This window comes from Lissotriton helveticus, chromosome 1_1, assembly GCF_964261635.1.
Source record: "Lissotriton helveticus chromosome 1_1, aLisHel1.1, whole genome shotgun sequence".
In the NCBI taxonomy this organism is placed as follows: domain Eukaryota; kingdom Metazoa; phylum Chordata; class Amphibia; order Caudata; family Salamandridae; genus Lissotriton; species Lissotriton helveticus.
In genome coordinates, this window is record NC_136057.1 from 1708529993 (window position 1) to 1708555755 (window position 25763).

At 47.6% G+C, this 25763-nt stretch overlaps 1 protein-coding gene across 3 annotated transcripts in view; it reads right to left on the reverse strand.

Moving 5' to 3' along the window:
- The window catches only part of TIMELESS (timeless circadian regulator), a 327088-nt gene that overhangs the window by 290287 nt on the left and 11038 nt on the right, over positions 1-25763 (reverse strand). Inside the window, exon 1 of one of the 3 annotated variants that reach the window (XM_078689101.1) lies at positions 10823-11001. The exons of 1 other annotated variant lie outside the window; for it this stretch is intronic. The gene's annotated coding sequence lies outside the window, so the exon portion shown is untranslated. Of the gene's footprint in view, positions 1-10489; positions 11002-25763 lie in introns of those variants that run through there. One more of the 3 variants, XM_078689102.1, reaches the window with a different exon arrangement.

Genomic DNA, 25763 nt, shown 5'->3' on the forward strand with positions numbered 1-25763 from the left:
AACTACCTTCGCCCTCACACCCCTCACCCTCACATCCCTCACCCCCTCACACACACCCTCACACACACCCTCACCCTCACACCACCTCACACCCCCTCACCCTCACAACCCTCACACCCCTCACCCGCACACCCTCACACACCCCTCACCCTCACACACCCCTCACACCCCCTCACCCCTCACACCCCCTCACCCTCACACACCCCCTCACCCTCACACACCCCCTCACCCTCACACACCCCCTCACCCTCACACACACCCTCACCCTCACACACACCCTCATCCTCACACACACCCTCATCCTCACACACACCCTCACCCTCACCCTCACCCTCACACCCTCATACTCATCCTCACACACACCCTCATCCACCCTCAGACCCTCACCCACCCTCAGACCCTCACCCACCCTCAGACCCTCACCCACCCTCATATCCCCTCACCCCCTGACCCTCACAGCCCCACACCCCCTGACCCCCTCACCCTCACAGCCCCACACCGTCACTCACCCACCCTCAAACACCCTCACACACCCTACTCACCCTCACACCCACCCTCACCCACCCACACACCCTCACCCTCACACCCTCACCCACCCTCAGACCCTCACCCACCCTCAGACCCCCTCACCCCCTCTCACCCTCACCCACTCTCACCCTCACCCTCACAACCCTCACCCTCACAACCCTCACCCTCACAACCCTCACCCTCACAACCCTCACCCTCACAACCCTCACCCTCACAACCCTCACCCTCACAACCCTCACCCTCACAACCCTCACCCTCACAACCCTCACCCTCACAACCCTCACCCTCACAACCCTCACCCTCACAACCCTCACCCTCACAACCCTCACCCTCACAACCCTCACCCTCACAACCCTCACCCTCACAACCCTCACCCTCACAACCCTCACCCTCACCCTCACCCTCACACCCCCTCACACCCCTCACCCTCAACCACCTTCGCCCTCACAGCCCTCACCCTCACAGCCCCTCGCCCTCACACACACCCTCACCCTCACAAACCCCTCACACACACCCTCACCCCCCCCTCACCCTCTCAGCCCCTCACTCTCACAAACCCTCACCCCCACCCCCACCCTCACAGCCCCTCACCCTCACACACCCTCATCAGCATAGCAAAACAAAACATAGCATAGAATAACGAAAAAAAGCATAGGATAGCAAAACATAGCATAGGATAGCAAAACAAAACATAGCATAGAATAACAAAACATAGAACAAAACAAAGCATAGCATAACAGAACAAAACAGAACACAAAACAAAACACAAAACAAAACACAAAACAAAACACAAAACAAAACACAAAACAAAACACAAAACAAAACACAAAACAAAACACAAAACATAGAACAAAACAAAGCATAGCATAACAGAACAAAACAGAACACAAAACAAAACACAAAACAAAACACAAAACAAAACACAAAACAAAACACAAAACAAAGCATAGCATAACAGAACAAAACAGAACACAAAACAAAACACAAAACAAAACACAAAACAAAACACAAAACACAAAACAAAACACAACACAAAACAAAACACAAAACACAACACAAAACAAAACACAAAACAAAACACAAAACAAAACACAAAACAAAACACAAAACAAAACACAAAACAAAACACAAAACAAAACACAAAACAAAACACAAAACAAAACACAAAACAAAACACAAAACATAGAACAAAACAAAGCATAGCATAACAGAACAAAACAGAACACAAAACAAAACACAAAACAAAACAAAACACAAAACAAAACAAAACACAAAACAAAGCATAGCATAACAGAACAAAACAGAACACAAAACAAAACACAAAACAAAACACAAAACAAAACAAAACAAAACACAAAACAAAGCATAGCATAACAGAACAAAACAGAACAAAACAAAACACAAAACAAAACAGAACAAAACAAAACACAAAACACAAAACAAAACACAAAACAAAACACAAAACAAAGCATAGCATAACAGAACAAAACAGAACAAAACAAAACACAAAACAAAACAGAACAAAACAAAACACAAAACACAAAACACAAAACACAAAACAAAACACAAAACACAAAACACAAAACACAAAACACAAAACAAAGCATAGCATAACAGAACAAAACAAAACAAAACACAAAACACAAAACAAAACACAAAACAAAACACAAAACAAAACAAAACAAAACAAAACAAAACAAAACAAAACACAAAACACAAAACACAAAACAAAGCATAGCATAACAGAACAAAACAGAACACAAAACAAAACACAAAACAAAACAAAACACAAAACAAAACAAAACACAAAACAAAGCATAGCATAACAGAACAAAACAGAACACAAAACAAAACACAAAACAAAACACAAAACAAAACAAAACAAAACACAAAACAAAGCATAGCATAACAGAACAAAACAGAACAAAACAAAACACAAAACAAAACAGAACAAAACAAAACACAAAACACAAAACAAAACACAAAACAAAACACAAAACAAAGCATAGCATAACAGAACAAAACAGAACAAAACAAAACACAAAACAAAACAGAACAAAACAAAACACAAAACACAAAACACAAAACACAAAACACAAAACACAAAACAAAACACAAAACAAAACAAAACACAAAACAAAACACAAAACAAAACACAAAACAAAACAAAACACAAAACAAAACAAAACAAAACAAAACAAAACAAAACACAAAACACAAAACAAAACACAAAACAAAACACAAAACAAAACACAAAACAAAACACAAAACAAAACACAAAACACAAAACACAAAACAAAACACAAAACAAAACACAAAACACAACACAACACAAAACACAACACAAAACACAAAACAAAACACAAAACATAGAACAAAACAAAGCATAGCATAACAGAACAAAACACAAAACAAAACACAAAACAAAACACAAAACAAAACAAAACAAAACACAAAACAAAGCATAGCATAACAGAACAAAACAGAACAAAACAAAACACAAAACAAAACAGAACAAAACAAAACACAAAACACAAAACAAAACACAAAACAAAACACAAAACAAAGCATAGCATAACAGAACAAAACAGAACAAAACAAAACACAAAACAAAACAGAACAAAACAAAACACAAAACACAAAACACAAAACACAAAACACAAAACACAAAACAAAACACAAAACAAAACAAAACACAAAACAAAACACAAAACAAAACACAAAACAAAACAAAACACAAAACAAAACAAAACAAAACAAAACAAAACAAAACACAAAACACAAAACAAAACACAAAACAAAACACAAAACAAAACACAAAACAAAACACAAAACAAAACACAAAACACAAAACACAAAACAAAACACAAAACAAAACACAAAACACAACACAACACAAAACACAACACAAAACACAAAACAAAACACAAAACATAGAACAAAACAAAGCATAGCATAACAGAACAAAACACAAAACAAAACACAAAACAAAACAAAGCATAACAGAACAAAACAAAACAAAACAAAACAAAACAAAACAAAACAAAACAAAACAAAACAAAACAAAACAAAACAAAACAAAACAAAACAAAACAAAACAAAACAAAACAAAACAAAACAAAACAAAACAAAACAAAACAAAACAAAACAAAACAAAACAAAACAAAACAAAACAAAACAAAACAAAACAAAACAAAACAAAACAAAACAAAACAAAACAAAACAAAACAAAACAACACAAAACACAAAACACAAAACACAAAACACAAAACACAAAACACAAAACACAAAACACAAAACAAAACACAAAACACAAAACACAAAACACAAAACACAAAACACAAAACAAAACACAGAACACAGAACACAGAACACAGAACACAGAACACAGAACACAGAACACAGAACACAGAACACAGAACACAGAACACAGAACACAGAACACAGAACACAGAACACAGAACACAGAACACAGAACACAGAACACAGAACACAGAACACAGAACACAAAACAGAACAGAAAACAGAACAGAAACACAACAAAACACAACAAAACACAACAAAACACAACAAAACAAAACACAACAAAACACAACAAAACACAACAAAACACAACAAAACACAACAAAACACAACAAAACACAACACATAGCATAACAAAACATAGCATAACATAACAAAACATAGCATAACATAACAAAACATAGCATAACATAACAAAACATAGCATAACATAACGAAACATAGCATAACAAAACATAGCAAAACATAAAACAAAGCCTAGCATAACAAAACATAGCATAACAAAATATAGCAAAACACAACAAAACATAGCATAACAAAACACAGCATAACAAAACACAGCATAACAAAACACAGCATAACAAAACACAGCATAACAAAACACAGCATAACAAAACACAGCATAACAAAACACAGCATAACAAAACACAGCATAACAAAACACAGCATAACAAAACAGCATAGCATAACAAAACACAGCATAACAAAACAGCATAGCATAACAAAATATAGCATAGCACAAAACACAACATAGCATAGCACAAAACACAACATAGCATAGCATAACAAAACACAACATAGCATAGCATAACAAAACACAACATAGCATAGCATAACAAAACACAACATAGCATAGCATAACAAAACACAACATAGCATAGCATAACAAAACACAACATAGCATAGCATAAAACAAAGCTTAGCATAACAAAACAGCATAACAAAACATAGCATAGCAAAACATAGCATAGCAAAACATAGCATAACAAAACATAGCATAACAAAACATAGCATAACAAAACATAGCATAACAAAACATAGCATAACAAAACATAGCATAACAAAACATAGCATAACAAAACATAGCATAAAAAAACAAAGCATAACAAAACAAAGCATAGCATAATAAAACACAACAAAACATAGCATAACAAAACATAGCATAACAAAACATAGCATAACAAAACATAGCATAACAAAACAAAGCATAGCAAAACAAAGCATAGCATAATAAAACACAACAAAACATAGCATAACAAAACATAGCATAACAAAACATAGCATAACAAAACATAGCATAACAAAACATAGCATAACAAAACATAGCATAACAAAACAGCAAAACACAACAAAACATAGCATAGCTTAACAAAACACAACAAAACATAGCATAACAAAACACAACAAAGCAGCATAGCAAAACAAAACATAATAGCATAGCAAAACAGCATATCAAACACAACAAAACAGCATAGCAGAACAAAATATAGCATAGCAAAACAAAGCATAGCATAATAGAACACACAAAAATATAGGATAACAAAACATACCATAGCATAACAAAGCATAACAAAACATAACATAGCATAACAAAACATAGCATAGCATAACAAAACATAGCATAGCATAACAAAACATAGCAAAACATAGCATAGCAAAACATAGCATAGCATAACATAGCATAGCAAAACATAGCATAGCAAAACAAAGCATAGCAAAACAAAGCATAGCAAAACAAAGCATAGCAAAACAAAGCATAGCATAGCAAAACAAAACATAGCATGGCATAACAAAACAAAGCATAGGATAGCAAAACAAAACATTGCATAGCATAACAAAACATAGCATAACATATAACATAGCATAACAAAACACAACACATAGCATAAAAAACATAGCAAAACAACAAAACATAGCTTAACAAAACAAAACATATCATAGCCTAGCAAAACATAGCATACCAAACACAACAAAACATAGCATAGCAAAATATAGCATAGCAAAACAAAGCATAACACACACAACCACACACATCTATCTATCGCCCTCACTCTGTCTGTCTATCGATCTATCTATCCATCTCCCTCACTCTGTCTGTCTATCGATCTATCTATCCATCTCCCTCACTCTGTCTGTCTATCGATCTATCTATCCATCTCCCTCACTCTGTCTGTCTATCGATCTATCTATCCATCTCCCTCACTCTGTCTGTCTATCGATCTATCTATCCATCTCCCTCACTCTGTCTATCGATCTATCTATCCATCTCCCTCACTCTGTCTATCGATCTATCTATCCATCTCCCTCACTCTGTCTGTCTATCGATCTATCTATCTATCTCACTCTATCTATATACTGATCGCCATCACTGTCTATCGATCTGTCGCCCTCACTCGATCTGTCGCCCTCACTCGATCTGTCGCCCTCACTCGATCTGTCGCCCTCACTCGATCTGTCGCCCTCACTCGATCTGTCGCCCTCACTCGATCTGTCGCCCTCACTCGATCTGTCGCCCTCACTCGATCTGTCGCCCTCACTCTATCGATCTGTCGCCCTCACTCTATCGATCTGTCGCCCTCACTCTATCGATCTGTCGCCCTCACTCTATCGATCTGTCGCCCTCACTCTATCGATCTGTCGCCCTCACTCTATCGATCTGTCGCCCTCACTCTATCGATCTGTCGCCCTCACTCTATCGATCTGTTGCCCTCACTTTATCTGTCGCCCTCACTTTATTTGTCGCCCTCACTCTAGCTATCTGTCGCCCTCTAGCTATCTGTCGCCCTCACTCTAGCTATCTGTCGCCCTCACTCTAGCTATCTGTCGCCCTCACTCTAGCTATCTGTCGCCCTCACTCTAGCTATCTGTCGCCCTCACTCTAGCTATCTGTCGCCCTCACTCTAGCTATCTGTCGCCCTCACTCTAGCTATCTGTCGCCCTCACTCTAGCTATCTGTCGCCCTCACTCTAGCTATCTGTCGCCCTCCCTCTATCTATCGCCCTCACTCTATATATCTATCGCATCACCACAGCATCACTCAGCACCAACAAAGCATCAGTAAGGGGCACCACAACATCACTATGCGCTACCACAGCATCACTGAACGCCACAGCATCACTCGTCGCCAGCACATCATCACTCAGCGCCACCACAGCATTAATCTGTGCAACCATTCAACAACAACTGGTTCAAATATGTTCTCTCAATGTTTCAAGATTTTTTACAAATGTGACAAAAAGAGGTTAACATTTCACTTCTGTTCTTGGATTTTCGTCACAATCAAATACACTTAACAATCTTCACAAAAGTTATTTACAAAAGTTTAAGCTATTGCCATTATAAATTACAATAACTTATTTAAGTATTAATTATTTAAAAAAATTAAAAGCCATTGTTATTTGTAATATCAATACATCAAAGTCACGTAAATACAACACATTGCATTACAAATGCTATAGGTGTCACATTTGCGAAAGTTATAACTATTGGCATTGTAAATGACAAAGCTATTTTTTTCGCTATTTTCAACACCAACACATAAATAAACAAGCACTGGCGTTGCCAATAGGTCTCGCAGTAGGAAAGTTGGAGCTATTTGTTTTGTAAATGTATTAATTTTTTAACTTATGTGATGGTGTTATGTGTACATGGTTAGTAACTGCACAAACAACTAGCGGACTGAGGGCTGTGTGCACTGAGTGAGGGCTGTGTGCACTGAGTGATGGCTGTGTGCACTGAGTGATGGCTGTGTGTAGTGTAAGTGAGGGCTGTGTGCAGTGCAAGTGAGGCCTTGGTGCAGTGTGACTGAGGGCTGTGTGCACTGTGAGTTAGGGGCTGTGTGCACTGAGTGTGTGCTGTATGCACTGAGTGAGGCCAGTGTGGATTGTGAGTGAGGCCTGTGTGCAGTGTGAGTGAGGGCTGTGTGCACTGAGTGAGGGCTGCTTGCACTGAGTAACGCCTGTTTGCAGTGTGAGTGAGGCCTGTGTGCAGGGTGAGTGAGAGCTGTGTACACTGAGTGAGTGCTGTGTGCACTGTGAGTTATGTCTGTGTGCACTGAGTGTGTGCAGTATGCACTGTTTGCGGACTGTATTAAGATGTGTTGGGAGGGGGGAGTGTTAAAAGTACGCATGGCAAAAAGCAAGCACAGGGAACAATTGTGCGTGACCCACGAAAAGAGAATTGAGAGAATTAGTGGACATTGCCTATGAGCGAGTAGACTGCGTTTGACAAATTGGGGATGCTGCTCTGAAACCTAGTAAAAAAAAATGAACTAAAGCTGTATTTGAAGCACACTCCCTTAAAGCACACTTCCATTTCTGAAATGGCATTGCTCCGTGCACACGTTGCTTACTCAAGCTATGGCACCAGAAAGACGCCACTTTTTATTTTGTCTCTTGACACTTGGTAAAAGAAAACACAAATAAAGCCGTATTTGATGCGCACACTGTTAAAGCAGACTTTCAAGACTTTTATTTCTTGTCTCTTGACACTTGGTAAAAGAAAAGACAAATAAAGCCGTATTTGATGCGCACGCTGTTAAAGCAGACTTTCAAGACTTTTATTTCTTGTCTCTTGACACTTGGTAAAAGAAAAGACAAATAAACCCGTATTTGATGCGCACGCTGTTAAAGCAGACTTTCAAGACTTTGTTAGTAAAAAAACACAAAGCCGTATTTGATGCGCACGCTGTTAAAGCAGACTTTCAAGACTTTGTTAGTAAATGCTTGTTAGTAAAGGGAGCAAGCGAGAAGATGAGCGGCCGGGAAACTGAAAGTACAGCCGGCCAGCCATGAAGAATTAGGGGAGGAGAAGCCGCAGAGCGCACGCTGGGAGAAGCCCTTTGATGTGGTGGCCGTGAAAAAATGCAATTAGGAGGAAGGGAGGGAGGCTGATGCGCGTGCTTGTTTGGTCACGTGATTCACGTGAACTCGAAGAAAACCGCACCAAAAAACCCTTGGTTTGACGAGTATTTTGAGCACTTGAATTCTCGCTCCGCTCAATGCGCATGCGCATGCGCATTGATAGGTCACGAGACCTAAAAAAGTGTCATTTACAATACCAATAGCTCAAACTTTCCTAATGCGAGACCTATTGCATTGCAAATGCTTGTTGCAGTTGGAAGCTACCATCCCAATTACTTTGTATTCGTTTTTAGTAACCAACCCCAATGAGATGATGTGTACTGGAACATGACAAATTCATCCAAGTGTGGATAAAATGACACACTTCTATCTACAAACTACGTACTGACCCTCGTCTTTTAGGATTACACCACACTATCAAGTCAAAAAGAGAAGCATCTCACGGCCCCTCTTGGATGGGGCTGTATGTGCGACACTAACCGCTTTTAACTGTTGTTGTAAAGAAAATGTATGAGTGGCTATTGGCACAGATTTATATAGTGAGCACTGACTGCACTTGCGTGCATGATCAGTTCATTGGTGCACATAGACTAGGCTGCAGAGCACAGAAATCTTACACAGGCGCACAGAGAGGAAAATATTAGAGGAAACATTGGACAGGACTCCTTTCATTGGTTTACTTGGTTCACTCAGGGTGTCACAATCAGAGCTTCAGCCCTGGTGACCCCTTTAACTCCCATGCCCTTGGTACCACTGGTACCACTTACCAGGGGGTTTGAGTCCTTGCCAATTTGGGTTAAAAATTCACATACATCATTTTTAGGGCAAAAGCACTGGCAGTAGGTCCTGGTTAGCAGGCTCCAGTGCACTTTCGGAGTCATAACCATCAGCATTGGGGAACAAAGTGTGCGGGTGGCGATACAAAAAGATCACTTTCCTACAGTGAACATTGCCCTGGGGTATTGGAGCGCTTTAGAGGAGAAAATGCATAGCTAACAACTCACTCGCATTTGGCAGGTGTCACTTGCCTTTATTTCTAGTCATCCGTGTGACAGACAAAATGCCTCTATGGACTTTAATGGGGTGACCCGCTTTTCAAATCTGTATCATCCTACAAAGAAGTCAATTGGCCCCATTAACTTTAAAGGAATCACCCTTCTAAACGCCTGACTTCACCCTCATTTTTGAGGCAAGAGGCGAACGATTATGAAAAGTTCAAACAGCATATACGCAGACAATGATGTAGTTAAATGGCTCAAAGGCAATCGAAGGCTTAAACCAGAGGATGAGGTTCAGTAAACATCAGAAACAAAGGAAAAGCAGTGCAGAAAAAGCAGACAGGATTTAATTTCAACCTAGCCCAACAGGTTAAGGCACCAGCTGCACCAGGTTAAGGCACCAGCTGCACAGTACTGAGACTGCATTTTATCAAACTCGGAAGGGGTGACACTAGAGTTGAGTAACAAATGCATCTGCCTGCACAAAAAAAAACAATTATTTTGTAGTGTGCGTTACATTCTATGGTAAAGTGAGTGTAAACGGGCATCAGCCAGCAGCTGTGGAAGCGCGAATTTTGAGCTTTACTAGAATCTTAACACTCACTGGCAGCAAGGACGTGTAACAGGCATTTAGTAGGCAGCATCTGAGGGGGCTGAAAAAGACCACATTTTTACTCCCACGACGACTAACTTGACATAAATGGGAGGGCTCACGCTGTGCACAGGGACGCTCCGAAGCGTCAAGGTGTTACTCTCATATCTCTAGCAATAAAATGCTGAAAGTCTGATGTTTCTTACCTGTACGCTGTAAAGGAAAATGTCATCACTGGAAGGGACCTGGGTGCTCTCAAGAACTGCACCTCAGAACTCGGTTTATTCCATCAAAGGAAGCATTCAACAATTATTTTCGTCGCCCGCACAGTTCCCTGGTCTGTGTCCAGCCTCGCTGCTAAGGGAGACGGTGTCGCCGCCGCTTCCTAATCAAACTAGCCAGATTTGTGCACGAAGGGGCGCTGTTCTGAGAGATTTCTTCTGAAGCTATCTCCCGATGGAGCAAAAACAATCTGAGTACGTGGAAAGCCATCGATCTGGTCCCTTCCTTTCTCCTCCTCTCCACCCCACCCAAGTTACCTTCGTGCGGGCTTCAAGAGCAACGTGAGGCGCTGTCAGCTGCCAGGCCGGCTCTCCACGTGACTGAGAAGCCCTGGACCCTGGATGCTCCGGGAAGCAGCGCCGCGGGAGGAGCTCGCACGCGTGAACCCTGCGACCCCGAAGGAAGCGCGCAGCACCTGCCGAGCGCGCGCCGAGACAGGCGCCGCTAGCTTGTTGTCTTCGAGCCTCCGCGGCCCGCGTTCACCGCCCACGTGTCAGGGCACAAACGCATTTATTTTATGCGATTTTACATAGCGCGGTCTTTACCCGAAGGTGTCCGATCGCTTCACAATAGGAACAGAACTGATACATGAGGAGAAAATTATACGTGAACAAATTACAAAAGCAAACGTTAAGTTACATGAGGCAAAAGTGACAATTGTGAGCAAACAAAATACAAGAGGTAACAAACGGTACAAAAAAAGCGGATTGTGTGCAAGTTGCAAAAGCGTACAAAGTACAAGTAGAGGTATAGTACTGCAATAAATGGTCGACACTCAAACACAAGAAGAAACGTTGCGTAGGCAATGGTGGCACTTTTGCGAGTATCTAAAGCAAACGAAATGTAAGAGGTAGGAAACTGTGTGTTACAAGAGAAAAGTGACGTGTGCATGTTACAAAAGAGTACCAAACACAGGTAGTAGGATAATACTGCAATAAATGGCAGAACACACTGGGAAGGCACAACCAGAGGACCAGACTTTCGTATTGTTGCGCAGCAGATTGTATTTGCAATTTACAACGACCTGCATCCTGACACTTAAGTAATATCTTGATGCCGACACTCAACAGATCGAACTGCGCGCTAAGGGCTATTGTTGGGAGGGGATTTTAAGGGCCGTGTCAACTCTGTACTGGTTGGGACTGTGTTAAGCTGGTACCCTGACTTCTTTTTGCCCTGGTGCCACGCTGTGCAAAAGACTAGGCCTGTTCCTCACACTGGGAGGTTCAAGTCATGTCAGTGACCTGAAGCAACGCCCAAAGTGTCACCTCATACTAGGCAGTGGACTACTTGTTGCGTCTCGCTTGGGCCGCCTAGTATAGTGCAATGCTTAACAACGCAGCATACAAATAAATTATAGACTCACTCATGTGGTCGGAGTCGAACCTCGAGCGGTCCACTCCCATTCATTTACTCCCCCCTGGCCAGGCCTGGCCGGGCCGGGGGATGATGTGTGCATACATCCAGTGGTTGACTTCTGTAGCAAGCCTGCTGACCTGCAACATCCCTTCCCAACTCTGTCTTGAAGAATTGTGTTCATGGTGTTCAACATGCAAAGTCTTGGAGCCGCCGGCTTGGTTAGGGGTACGGCCTAAGAGGATATCGATGGAGCCAACTTTGGAGGGGCGGCTCACAGAGAGGGTGCACTTTGCGGAGTGCATTGCTGATGTTCATGGGTGTTTGTTGGGATTTGACTTTTGGTGCCATTTTTTTTTTTTGAAAACAGACTTTATTAGTCTGCACAGATATAAATGCAAAGCCCCGAGCTCCGGAGTCTATTGCACACATCACTCGAGCAAGTATAGCATCGTCAGACAGTTTCATAAAATGCAAACCCCCCCCCCCCCCCCCCCCAAGGTTGCGCTGCTGCCGTACTCTAGACCACTAAAAAAACGTAATATACACATTGAAAACACACCAATTCCATCGGAGCACTACCGACGTACTCCAACCACCCCCTACAGTTAAAGTTTCAGAAGGGATTCACTCTCCGGTGGGGGGTCCAAGTCCAGCTCCCTATAATCAGCCCACTTTTTCCAAATCCGAAATCCTGGCCAGGAAAATGGGCTGCTCCAGTCCCGTGCAAAAGTCCATGCCGTTCTTCCATGAGGCCAGGGGCGGAGCCAAGGGTGCCTTCCACGAGCGATATCTCGCTTAGCTCGGGTGAGACCAAGCAGCAACAAGTGACGTTTGAAGCGATTCCCCCAACCCCTTCCATAACATGTAATAATGCCAAATTCTGATCCCTAGGCAGCTCCCATGCCAACACCTCTGATAGGCAGCGGAAGACCCCAGACCAGAACCTATGCAACCCCGAACATCCCCATGTGGTGTGTAGAAGTGTGCCAACCTGTGACCCGCAGCGCAGGCAGTCCGGAGAGCCTATCATACCAGCCCTCCATAGACACTCCCTAGTAAAGTATGTACGGTGAAGGTATTTGAATTGTATGAGCCTCAGGCGTGTGGCGATCGCCGCCCCCCTGGGACTCGCCAGTGCCTCCATCCAGCCCTCCTCCCCCAGCTCCCCCACATCCCCCGCCCATGCCGCCCGCAGCTTCTGTAGGTCAGGGGAACAATGTCGCACCAGGGACTGGTATATGCGGGACAGTTTTTTGTCTGGAAGCTCCCCCATAAACAGTTGGGCCTCGAGTGGGCTAAAGTCCGGGAGAGTATCAAATCCCGTCAGATACAGTGTCAGAGCATGTCGGAATTGGAGGAACCGAAAGAATTGAGAACGGGGCATCCCAAATTCGTTCTGCAGATCTAAGAAAGACTTCAAGGTATCACCCGACATTACATCTCCCAAAGAGGAGATACCTATTGCGCCCCACCCACCGAAACCCCTTAGGGTCTCCAAGTGGGGCAAGCGGCCGTTGCTCCAAAGAGGGGTCTCCCGAGTAAGGACATTCCACCATTTCATCCTGCGCAGCGCCTGCCGCCAGATAGAGAAGACCGCTTGTGTGGCGGATGGAAGACCCCGCAAAAGTGGCGCCGAATAGAGTAATGTGTGGATGGACGACGAGCCCATCAGGTGGCGCTCCACCGCATAAGCTGGATAACCCCTGTTGCCGTACCACCAGTCGTTGAGGACCAAGAGATGCGCTGCCTGATAGTATGAGAGGATATCTGATGTGGCAAGGCCCCCTGCGTATGTGGACAGGAAGCATGTCCGGAGCGCCACCCATACGGTCCCCCCCTCCCACAGAAATCCGCCCAGCGCCGAGTTGACCTGCTGAAACCAGCGGGGTGGAATAGGGTAGGGACGGTTCTGCAGTTGGTACACAAGCCGTGGGAGCGCCACCATTTTGAATATTGCCGACCTCCCATAAAGAGACAATGGCATACGAGACCACACCTTCAGATCCGCCCGTGTGCGATCCCAAATCGGAGCAAGGTTACGAGCCCGGGAGACGCCCGCACTCTCGGACAAATAGACTCCCAGGTACTTCATCCCCCCAGCAGCCAATTGTATGTCCACCGCCCACTCACCGACCGTCCGTCTGTCCGTCGCCCAGCTCCCACAAGGTGGATTTACCCGGGTTCACATACAGGCCGGAGGATTCCCCGAAAATCTGCAGGATGCGCAGCAGGCACGGCCCCGACCGATCAAGGTCCGTGAGGAAGAAAAGCACATCATCTGCGTACAACGCTATTTTATTGGTAAGGCCGGGGGACCATCAGAAGCCCTTGAGCTGGGCATCAATCCGCACCCACGCAGCTAAAGGCTCCATGGCCAGCGCGAACAGGTACGGGGAGAGGGGACACCCCTGTCGTGTACCCCTCTGAACTGGAAAAGGCAGAGAAACCGCTCCTCCAACACGCACGGAAGCAGTGAGATCAGTGTACAACAGCTGTACGTAGTCCAGAAAGCGAGGACCCAAGTTGAGGCGTCGTAACAGGGCAAATAAATACATCCAGCTCAAAGAATAAAAGGCACGATCCATATCCGCCAAGAACAATGCAGCCGGTTCACCTAAACTCCTCCAGGCAGAAATCGTAACCTGGGCCCGCCTGAAATTGTGCCGGGTCGCCCTCCAGGGCATGAAGCCCGCCTGGTCCGGGTGGACCAGGTCGGCAATATAAGGCTTGAGCCTGTTAGCTAGGGCCTTGGCCAAAACCTTGGCCTCCGTGTTAAGTAGCGATATTGGGCGGTAGGACGTGTGGCTCTCCGGGAGTCGGCCCGGGGGTTCAGAAAGACCACCACCTCACGTGCCTCCAGTCCGGCGGGAGCACTCCACTCTCCCACGCCTCCTCAATTACCGGACGCAGACGGGGGCCCAACTGCACATGAAATTTCTTAAATGATTCACAGGGGAACCCGTCGGGGCCCGGCGCCTTACCGGGGTTGAGTTCGCCCAAGGCCGTGCCCAGCTCCTCATCAGTGAACGGCTTGTCTAGTATGTCTCGCGCCTCGTCAGGGACCGACAGCGGGGGGAGATCATCTATGAACCACTGAACGACCTCGGCCCACAGGCACTCCTGAGGTATGTAGAGCTCCTCATAATATGTGGCAAAGCTCTCCGCAATAGCAGGCGGATCAGAAACCGGCGATCCCGCCGAGTCCAACAACTGCAGCAGCGGCTGGGCGTGGAAAGCGCCCTGACATAGGCGGTGGAGCATCCTACAGGATTTGTCCCCCCACCGATACACCCGACTACGGGTAGCCAACCAGGCCTGTCGTGCCTCATCAAGTAGGACCGCTGCATACTGCTGCTGAGCCAGAACTAATTTCCGTCCTATAGATCTACCACCCTCCTCCCTACTCCTACGTTCCAATACAACCAACTCCGCCTCCCGCCGCACCAGATCCCGCCGCCTCTCCGGCCGGGCCGCCGCGCACCAGGAGATATCCACCCCACGCAGGGTAGGTTTCAGGGCTTCCCTAAGGGTCGTCGGGGAGTCAACTGAGTCGTGTTTGGTCATCAAGTAATGGTCAATTTCCCGAGACATATGTTCTCTATAATCAAACTGTAGCAGATGCCATCCAGACATGCGCCATCGAAATGGGTGCCTGGCTGGGCCTACACGAAAAGTAAGGGCCACTGGTGAGTGATCGGACAGAGCCCTCGGTAGGAAGTCCGAGGACACGATCCTCTGGGCCGGTCCCCTGGGGACAAATAAATAGTCCAGCCTGGAAAACGAGCCATGCACAGAGGAGAAATAGGTGTACTCTCGGCGCACGCCATGTCCATACCTCCAGAAGTCCACCCAGTCCAAGCCCGTGGCGAGGGCACGGAGCCTGGTGGGGGGGTCCCTCCGCATCCACGCCCGCGTCAGTCGCCCCCCTCCGCCACCGATCCATGCGTATGTCCATTACATCATTTCAATCCCCCCGGACTATAGCAAGGGTATCCGGCATTTCATTCCAGAGGGACATGACCTTCTCCGCCAGGGGCCACTGCAGCGGGGGTGGGGCATAAATGCTACCAAGTGTCACCCTGTCGCCCTCAACCCTCCCCTGGACAAAGATGTACCTGCCCTGAGGGTCAGACCAACTCCGTTCGTGTATAAAGGAAACTCTGCGATGTATAAGGACAGCAACCCCCCGGAAGCCCCTCGTGAACCCTGCATGGTATGCATGTGTGTATCCGAAACGTTATAAGCAAAGCGCCTTTGTACCTAGTAGGTGGGTCTCCTAAAGCAGCAGAGCATCTACCCCGGCCCTCTTGGCATATCGGAGAACCGCCCCCGCTTCACTTTATCTAACACCCCCCGCACATTCCAACTCAAAATACGTAGTGCCTGGAGCTACTGGCCCCCCCATCCTGAACAGTCGACATTGGAAAAGGGCATTGCATGGGTAGCGGAGGCCCCGACGGTCCAGCATGTAAACATCAGTGTACAGACAGCAGCAAAATAAGCGCAACCAAAGCCACCCCCCACCCAAACACTACCCCCAACACCCACCCCGCACCTCCCAACATGGAAGTACCGGTCACGGTCGGATCGCGGCATGGCCCCCAACGGGGGACCTAAAGTCACCCCCTCCAATGGATCCCCTGAACATACCCAATAGCTAGGGAGTCGCCACCCCTACCCACCCACTCTTACAGGGCAGGTGTCCAGCCCAATACAGGGCACCTGAGCATTCCAAGAGCAACCATAGAGATCAATGTGTAAGTCGCAGTCTTCATTTCTCTCCACCCGGCAGCCCCTGCTCCGGCCCAGGCTGTGGGGACGCGGATCCCGCATGAGATGCGCGGCCAGACCCGGATCTTCTACGACGCCTCAGTTGACTTCTCAGTCCCTAACCGACCACTCCACTCGAGGAAGAGTCAGAGTCGCCTCCCAAGGGCGCATTGACCCTGATCTTAACGGTCTCGTCTGTCCATTGAAACACTTCCTCCGGGGAATCAAAGAATAGCGTGCGGGATAGAGCAAGGCATATTGAAGTTTGAGGCCGCGGAGACGGGTCTTGGCTGCTAGGAACGCTTGCCTCTGCTACTGAACCATCTTCGTGTAGTCCGGGAAGATGAGGATGGTAGCGTTGCCAAGCATGAGCGGGGCCTTCACTCTCGCCTGCCTCAGGATAGCGTCCCGGTCGGAGTAATTTAAGAACTTGGCGATAATCGGCCTCGGGCGCGCACCCACAGGAGGCTTCTGCATGAGGGCCCGATGGCCCCGCTCCACAACGAAGCAGCGGGAAAGAGTATCCGGGTGGAGCCAACCCTTCAGCCATTGGGCCAAGAAGCATTCCACGTTGTCCCCCTCGCAACCCTCAGGAAATCCAACAAAGCGCAGGTTGTTCTGCCGCGCCAGGCCCTTCTGTAGCTTCTCCATCGCCGCCATCTTCTTCTTCTTCTTTAGCACAGAGACGTCGTCTTCCACTTCGGAGATGCGGGTCTCCTCACTGGTAAGTCTCTCGACCGCGTTCCGTAAATCTTGGCGGAGCAGTGTGACATCCACCCCAACTGCTCCAATCTTAGCACCCAACATGTCTCTGGACTGCGTGATCGCAGCAAACAATGCCGCATTATCCGGGGCCGGAGCCTGCGACCCGGCAGCGTCGGATGCCGAGCCGGCTTCAGTGAATTTGTCCAGCGTCCCTTGCTTAGACCGCCACCCGCCTGGCCCCGCGTCTTGGCAGCCGCAGCAGCGAGCCCAGGAACAGCACTAACCTCTGTACGAACGACGGTCACTGTCCGGGACCCGCAGGTCAGCAAATGTCCAGGCAGGCCTAGCAAGCCACAACAGCTGCCCACTGGCCCACTCGACGCTGCTTTTCAGATAGCAGAGGCGGGAGAAGAGTTGCTGGGCGAGGAGCCAAGTCTCCCCTGCGCCAGTCCAGGAGGGTGAGTCGCCGGGCACCCCTCGAGCCCATGCACAGGACCCCACCGACCACCCGGCCTGACCCCCGTGTCTCGCAGCCAAATAGTGCAGGTATAGTGTAGGTGGTCAAGCACAGGCAGGTCCTCAAGCCAGCAGCGCCCACATGGTCAAACCTCAGGGCCCCCAATCCAAGCCACGGTCATACAGCGCCTCTGCTGGCCTCGGTGTATCTCCGGGGGAGGGGGGGCCCAGCACAGACACCACACCACTGGCCCAATGGATCAGCACACGACTCCCATGGGGCCCGATCTAGCCCCCGAGCTCCCAAACCTCCAGGGGCCTCTGCCCATCAGGGCCACACCGACCACAGGCAGGCTGCACTCACCGCAATGCACACGGTGCAGTCAGGCACTCCGGATCGCTCCTGCCCAGCCGGGTCACACCCGGCGGGGCCCCCGACACTCTCCTCAATCACAGGGCAGTCCAGCAGAGCCCCCAATGTGTCTCCGTCCGCAGGCCTCCAGGGAGCTCGGGGGACCCAAAATGGTGGCCACTCCCGCCGGCCGCCGCCAGAGCCGACTCCCCCGCTGGGCGCCGCAGCACTTCTCTTCGCCCCCCCCCCAGGGGTGATGACAGGCCCCAGGCACAGGATGTTGGCGCGCTCAGCTCTGCTGGACCGCAAGCGAGCTGCGCTCCGGTCACCGCCACCTCTCCAGCTCCCGGCCAACCCAGCCAAGCACGTCCGGCCCAGGGAGCGCCAAAATAGAGGCCCCGGTCACAGGCCCAGCCAGACCCGGCAGGCCCCTCCGCTTCTCCGGGCCTCCGCTCGCCCCACGGAGCCACCACAAAGCCACAGCCGCCGCTGGATGATGCCCCCGGAGCGGGGCAGTGTATCACAACGCTGGATGCCCTCGGAAATGCTCAGGGCCAGGATCTACAAGGCAGGATAATATCCGGCTGGTCGGAGCTCGCACTCTACACGACCGCCATGCTTGCTGGCTAAGCCACGCCCCTTTGGTGCCATTTTTCTAACCACATTGCCACCATCGGGATCCCCGCCATCGTGTTCTTCATCTGTGCCCAACCCTGGGGCTGATGATGATATAACTTCTTTGAACCAGGAGGCGTTACTGGATATTCCTTTCTGCCCATCACCATGGTGCCATCATTTGCAGTGTCCATATCCCAGACTCATAAGGAGTCCTGAACTTCCACCCTGGTTGACTGTCTCAGAGGATGACAGCACCTCCAGGTGAAAGGGACATTGGTCTGGCCTGGCATCGTGCCCAGTCTTGTGTGTTGCACCATTTGTGACGTGCTTGGGTCCTCTGGGTGTCATTGGGTGGCGGCACCCATCCTGGGTAAGTGAGGATCAGGTCCCTCTGCTACCCATTAAACATCAAAGCCCAAGGAGTTTGTTGAGTTGTGCAGTGGGGAGTGCTACGATATTCCCTGAGTGATAGGTGGAGGTGTTGTTCAGGTTCGGCTAGTTCGACGGTGTCAATGCGTAGTGTCTTGTTTAGCGTATGCATAAACCTTTAAGTCTCTGATGGCTTGCGGTCACTGTGGAGTGATAACGTCTTGTCGGATCCCTCGCAATTTAAGGAATTCACAAACTCTGCTCCGTGAAACAGGGGTCTGTTGTCGCTCCGGTTTTTGTGTTGGGAGGCCGAAAATTGCAAACACCTTCTCCAGAATAGGGGCCACAAGGATGAACGCGGGTAAGGTGATCACTTCTACCACTGGATACTTGGGAGTGTGCATCCACGAGAACAAGAGGGGTCCTTCCATCAGGGAAGCTTCTGAAGCCCACGTTTGGTTTGGACCAGGGATTAGTACACAGTGCTTAGGTGATCAACAGAGCCATCTGCTCCAGTGTACTTATCATTTGGCATGCTGGGCATGTTTGCACTAGATCTTCTACCATTGCTTCTAGCTCTGGGAACCACACTTTTTCCCTCATCCTTGACTTCATTCTTATGACTCCTTGCTCGAATTGCGTGACCTGTTATCTGAGGGCTTTCAGGATTACAACGTGAGACCCTCGCAGTCGGATCCCATCTTGGGTAGAGTTAAATTAGTCACGCAATCTCCACATCTTCGTCAACGCTTCTCAGACCTCTGGTGCCCAGTATTGGCGTCCCGGAGGAAGGCTCTACATGTTCGCTTTGTACAGCTTTGTCGAGGAGGGTGTCTTTAATCTTTTGGAACGATTCTTCTTTCCGGTGGCTCCACACCCACTTAGCGTCCGTTTTTGTGAGAGCCATTAGTGGTTCTGACAAGGCTAGGGATGAACCTCCCACAATAGGTGGCCATGCTGAGGAAAATCCTCTCTTCTGAGGGTGTGCTGGGTGCAGGTGCTTGTTTTATTGTTTGTGACTTGCGGGGTCTACCTGACTTCCGCTGTGGTTGAAGATGTATCTGAAGAATTCAAGAGAAGGTTGAAAGAACAAACACTTGTCCCGGTGTAGTGTCACCCTGTGTTTGCTGAGGCGCCACAGTGTCCTTAAGGTGCTTGTAGTGCTCCACTGCAGTAGAAGAGTGGATGAGTAGGTCATCACTGACATTCAGGATGCCAGGGAGGCCAGACAAGGTTTCACGTATGGTGTTCCGAAAGACGTTGGTGGCTGATGAGATCCCAAAGTTTAAGCGTTTTTATCGGCGCAGCCCAGGTGGGTACCAGAGGTGGTGAGGTACCAGCTTTCTTCCACCATGGGTAGCTGGTGGTCTCTCGTGTTGAGGTCCAGCTTCGAGAACCAACAGGAACCGTGGACATCAGCAATGATATCGTCTAGGATGGGCGTGATGTGCCATTCCAGTTTGATGGCGCGAATAAGTAGCCTCGTGTTGATACATAGCTGTATCTTCCCCGGTTGTTTGGGATTCTCGGCGATCACCATCGGGGAGACCCAAAGGGTTGGACCAGACACCTTTTCTATGACTCCAAGTTGTTCTAGTTTTCTCTGCACCAGGGGTCGTAGGTGGAACGGGATGCAGCGGTAACTCAGTGCCACTGGTGTGATCGACAGGTCAATGTGCAGCTTTATTCGGGTGCCCTTTGTACAGCTTGGGGAATGTATTTAGCAGGTCATCAACTTGGTGTGTTTGGACACTCATGGTGAAGGATACCAGACCCAGGTCTTCAGCAGTGTGACTGCCAATTAGCGTGTCTGCCTCTTGGTCAATGACGTGGATCGTCGTCATGACTTCTTGCTCGTCAGACCGTACTGGCACGGACATCCGCCCCTTGAGGCATAGCAGGGAGTGGCTCCCATAGGCAAAGATCCTGGTCTGTGATGGAGTCCGTGTTGGCTTGGTCGAAGAAGGTTGTACTGCTGGATCCCCCTTACATTGAATGACGCTCTGTGTCAATGGCCTTGACATCCGACCCAGCTATGCGGACAACATGTTGGCTGTGGTCTCTGGCCGCGCATCAGCTCTTGTTTGAAGGAGATGAGAAAAAAGTATCTTCTGGGAAGAGTTTTCAAGGTGGCAGTTTGATTTACCTGCCTCTCTGGGTTCGTCCTGGTGCACTAATTTGTGATGGACAGTTGCTGCTTTCGATAGTGGTTGGTTGTCTTTAGTACCTTTGCCTCAGGACTTTTTCCTGCAGACCAACGCAAAATGGTTGGTGATCCCACAGTTCGCATAGATCTGGCCCTGGGCGGGGCACTCACTGATGGGGTGTTCCTCTTGGCCGCAGTACCCACATTTTGACTTGGTTGTTGTGAATTTCTGCCTCCGGGTAGTGTCACTCCTGTTTCTCACCCGGCTAGCATCCGCACGCTCAGTCTTGATGTTCACCGATTTCTCCGGAGACCGTGTAAAGGCCTGGTCCATTTCTCTGGCCTGCGCCGCAGAATCAGGATGTCCTCTAGGCTGATGTTGGGTTGGCGCAGGATTAGACCTCTGAGCACCTTGTCTATGCACCCTTGGATGACCTGTGCCCGGATCTCCCTGGGCTGGTGGTTCGCTGTCCAGGCGCTAGCTAGTTCACGTTATCTGGCATACGTCAATGGACTCCCCTTCATGTTGTCGGCCTGGCGCAGCTTGATCCTCTCTAAGTCCGGATTGAGCTGAAGGTCGAAGTGAGCATTGAGTGCCCTCACCACTGCATCGTAGTCTGTGATTATGCCTGTATTTGGTAGGTGTTTGAATAGTTTATAGATTTCTTCTCCGGCATAGTGGAGGAGAAGCGATCTTCTGACGGCTCTGTCTGTTTCTCTTGTGCCGACAGTAATTCTCTAGCTGCTCAATCCAGATTCTCCATTGTGGGGATGCTGTTGCCAGGTTTGCTAGTTCGCCAAGTTAGCAAAAGACTCCTAATTAGCTCTTAATGAACACTGCCTGTTAAGTAGTTGGTGGGGTGAAGGGTGGCACTGCAGTTCCTATTGTTTAAGGTGAGAACATTTCTAGGTTAGGCCTGTGCTTTTGTCTGGTTTTAATTACTGCTTCATTAAGGCTGATGGCAGCCAAGTGAAGTGAGCTCACCTCATTGTGCCCATGTTTTGGGTTCTCCTGCTGACAGCCAGCCCCATTGTTATCTGCAAAGAGTGCCAAAACTTAGCACAAAAGGCTGTGTCTGGAAAGCAGCCTGAAAACAACATTTGCAAGTGAACCCAACAAAACCAGTTCTGAAATCTCAGAGACAGAATATGTGTCTTAAAGTGGGATCCAAACCACCCCACTTTGTTCCAGTTCCAAGTTCTTCATGATTTAGAAATTTAGTTTTCTACAGTGTACTCACAGGACTGCTGTGTGACCACGGCTGTTGTCCGATCGACCAACAGTACCCCAGAGGTAAGGGGACATCTCTTGAAGAGTGCACTTTCTGGTGGAAGAGCAGAGGTTGTGCCCAGAAGCTTATCTGTCTCTTAAGATTAGGAATGAGTGTACCTGTGTGAGAAGCTGGCTTGTTATATGGTGTACACTTATGTAAGTGGGTGCCTTGCACCAATCCAGACCACCCTTATGGTGATTTTAGTGGTCTTAGACAACCTTAGTAAGCTCTCTAAGTGGTAGCTGTGGAGAGCAGCCTTCAGTCTTAGTCCAGAAGGAGTGTAAAGCAGCTAGTTTTACCAGAACATAATCTTATAGGTAGGATTAAGGGAAAAAGAACCACACAGTGTATTTATAAAAATATGTATTTATTATAAGACACTCACTAACACATACAGGAATCTCCTAGCTTGAGATATACACAATGCACACAATACTTTACAATAGTAACAGTTAAGTAGCAGAAATACACTGTGGTCACCCGGGGGAGACCAAATCATATACTAAAATAATGCTATGCGAACCATGACTCAAGTCAAGACTATACCAAGAAGATGGAGAAGTGCTGGGGACCCAAGGAACCACCCAAGATAAGTAACCAGGAGCCCCACGGCCGTGTGCAGAGTGGTAAAATGACCGCAGGATCAATGCAAGTCAATGGGTAAGTTGCGGTTTCAATTTTAAAGAAGGACCCTTCCCAGTGGACCCTAAACAAACCCCGTGGAAGACAGAAGGTTGGAGAGCGACCCCACCCGTGGATACCCTAGGAACCATGATACCTGCATAAGCTAACATAGCCAAGAAAGGGCTGGAGCATAATGGCTCTAAGCAAAAATGAGAGAGAAAGTCAGCAGACTGTTTCCAAATCGGAGGGTAATGGCCAGGGAAATTCTTAAGGGTCCACGGAAGGGCACAGCAAAAAGGGAATTGGGATCCAAATCAGAAACAAAAGGAAAATGGAACATAGGAAGAATCTTCCAAGCCCAAAGTCATCACGTTTTGTACGTGTCTTAAGGAGGGGTGCTACAAAAGTCCTGTTAAGTGATAGGCCTTGTGCCAGCTGCATGCATTACAGCAAGTGTATTAGACACAAGGAGAAAAAAGAAAGAGGGCCCTATTGCACTCAACCTAGTAGCAAGGCATGTTTGGGAAAGTAACTCCAGTGCTCTTAAGCATATTCATGCAAATACCACAGGGTTGTGTTGGAGGCTAGTTTCAATAAGGTTCCTGCCCTGTGGGATACAAGGGCTTACAAGACTATGGTTGCGGGTTAGTGTCTCAGTCCAGCACACTCTTAGTATCCAGTGGGGAACAACACCGAGAACCAGATTGCCCAAGCGGAGGTGGAAATCAATGGCTACTTAGCCATGGTTGATGTGGGGGATTAAAGAGAAACAAGGTGGTGGGGGATTAAAGAGAAACAGGGTGGTGGGAGGTTGGTCTCTTGTGCAAGGATTTTAAAGCCATTGGTTTAGTACCAGAAGCTTACAAGGCTTGCACAATGATAGCTGTGTAAATCAGACCAGAGGCTGCGCATCAGTCTCAATCCCAGATGTATACGGCCAAGAGAGATAATGAGCATATCGGGGTTGGCTCTCAGAAGGCACATGCCTGTGGTGTCCATCGCCCCTCCTCCAGAGGGAGAGAAGTGTTAGGCCCCTAAGCGGGCCAGGTATTGGATTTGCAATCACTGTCAGGGCAGCAGAGTCCGTTAGCTACTAAAGAACCTACCCTGGGGGAGTTCCCTCTAGCACATGTTGAGTGACTTGGCAGGACACCTAGGCATAAAAAAATCCTAGGATAGGTTTGATTCTTGATTGTACTGGTCAGGCATGCAGAGGGGTTCTGTAGAACCTGACTTACCTGCCGACTGAGCGGTAAGTCAGGATAAGACCAAGACACCGTTCGTGCCCCTGACAGTAGTAGGTACTCATTTCGAGTGGATGGGAATTGGCATTGTTGGTCCCTTTGGCCATCCACTCCTCCAAGCATCAGGCAACAAGCATATCACAGTTGTGGTGGATCATGCCACCTGGTATCCTGAGGTGGTACCTCTGAGAAGCACAACTGCTAAAGTGCTAGCTAGGATCTTTTCAAGGCTTGGATTCCTTACAACAGAGCTTTCCGACCAGGGAACCATCTTCATCTCCACTCACATTAGAGCGTTGTGAGAGCAAAATGGTGTGAACTACACTTCTCTACAGCATACCACCCATAACCAATAGGTTTTTGGAAATGTTTGAAAATACTTAAAATGATGGAACCCAAGCCAGAGAACCCCAGGATCAATTACCAGTGCGCCCACTGATCACACAATGGCTCCAAGACTTAATCAAGTGGAGCACAGCAGCGATACTGGTGATGACACATGCATATCAGTAGACAAAGAGAGGAGCTGTTACCACAAGCTGCGACATACTACTCCTGGCAGTCCAGGCAAATCGGATGAAATGCTCCCATGACCACACTGACCTTGAACAAAAGTACAACCATATTGCGACAGTGCCTTGCTGATGCATAACACATATACACTTTTCCATCAACATTCCAGCAAGGGGGGGGGCTGACACATGGACATCATCTGTCAGAGATGTTGTGGGGAATACACTCTATTGTATATGTCACTTGGAATTCCATTGTGGGCAGTACATAATCAGAACACCAGTAACAGTACACATGGAGGACATGGTGGGTTGGGGCGATGGGTGCTCAGGGTTTGCGCTGAAACTGTTTAAAACTTTGTTTGATGAGACATGATTATAGTGCAACTGTTGTGATAAGACAGCTCCATGATAATATAAGATCAAAGCTCATATGTATATCTGAAGAGTCAGCGACTGTGTTTTTGACAATGACTTTCATTGCAATTGGAAAGGTCAATATCTGGAAAAACAATAAAGAACTATAAAAGAAAAAGAAACCTCTATATTTTCCTGCATTGTCTCTTATTCACCTACAAAAATATTCCAGAGAAGGGAGTTGGTTTTAGTAACTTCCATTTTCTGTTTGTGCACCCAGTGTCTAGCCCACTCACCTTAGTCAGAGAAAGGAGGGAAGGAACTTTTGAGTCACCCCAAAAGGATGTGGTGGACTACACGACTGGCCTCAGGAAGTTGGTCCACAATACCTGGGCCAGGCATAGATAAAGCT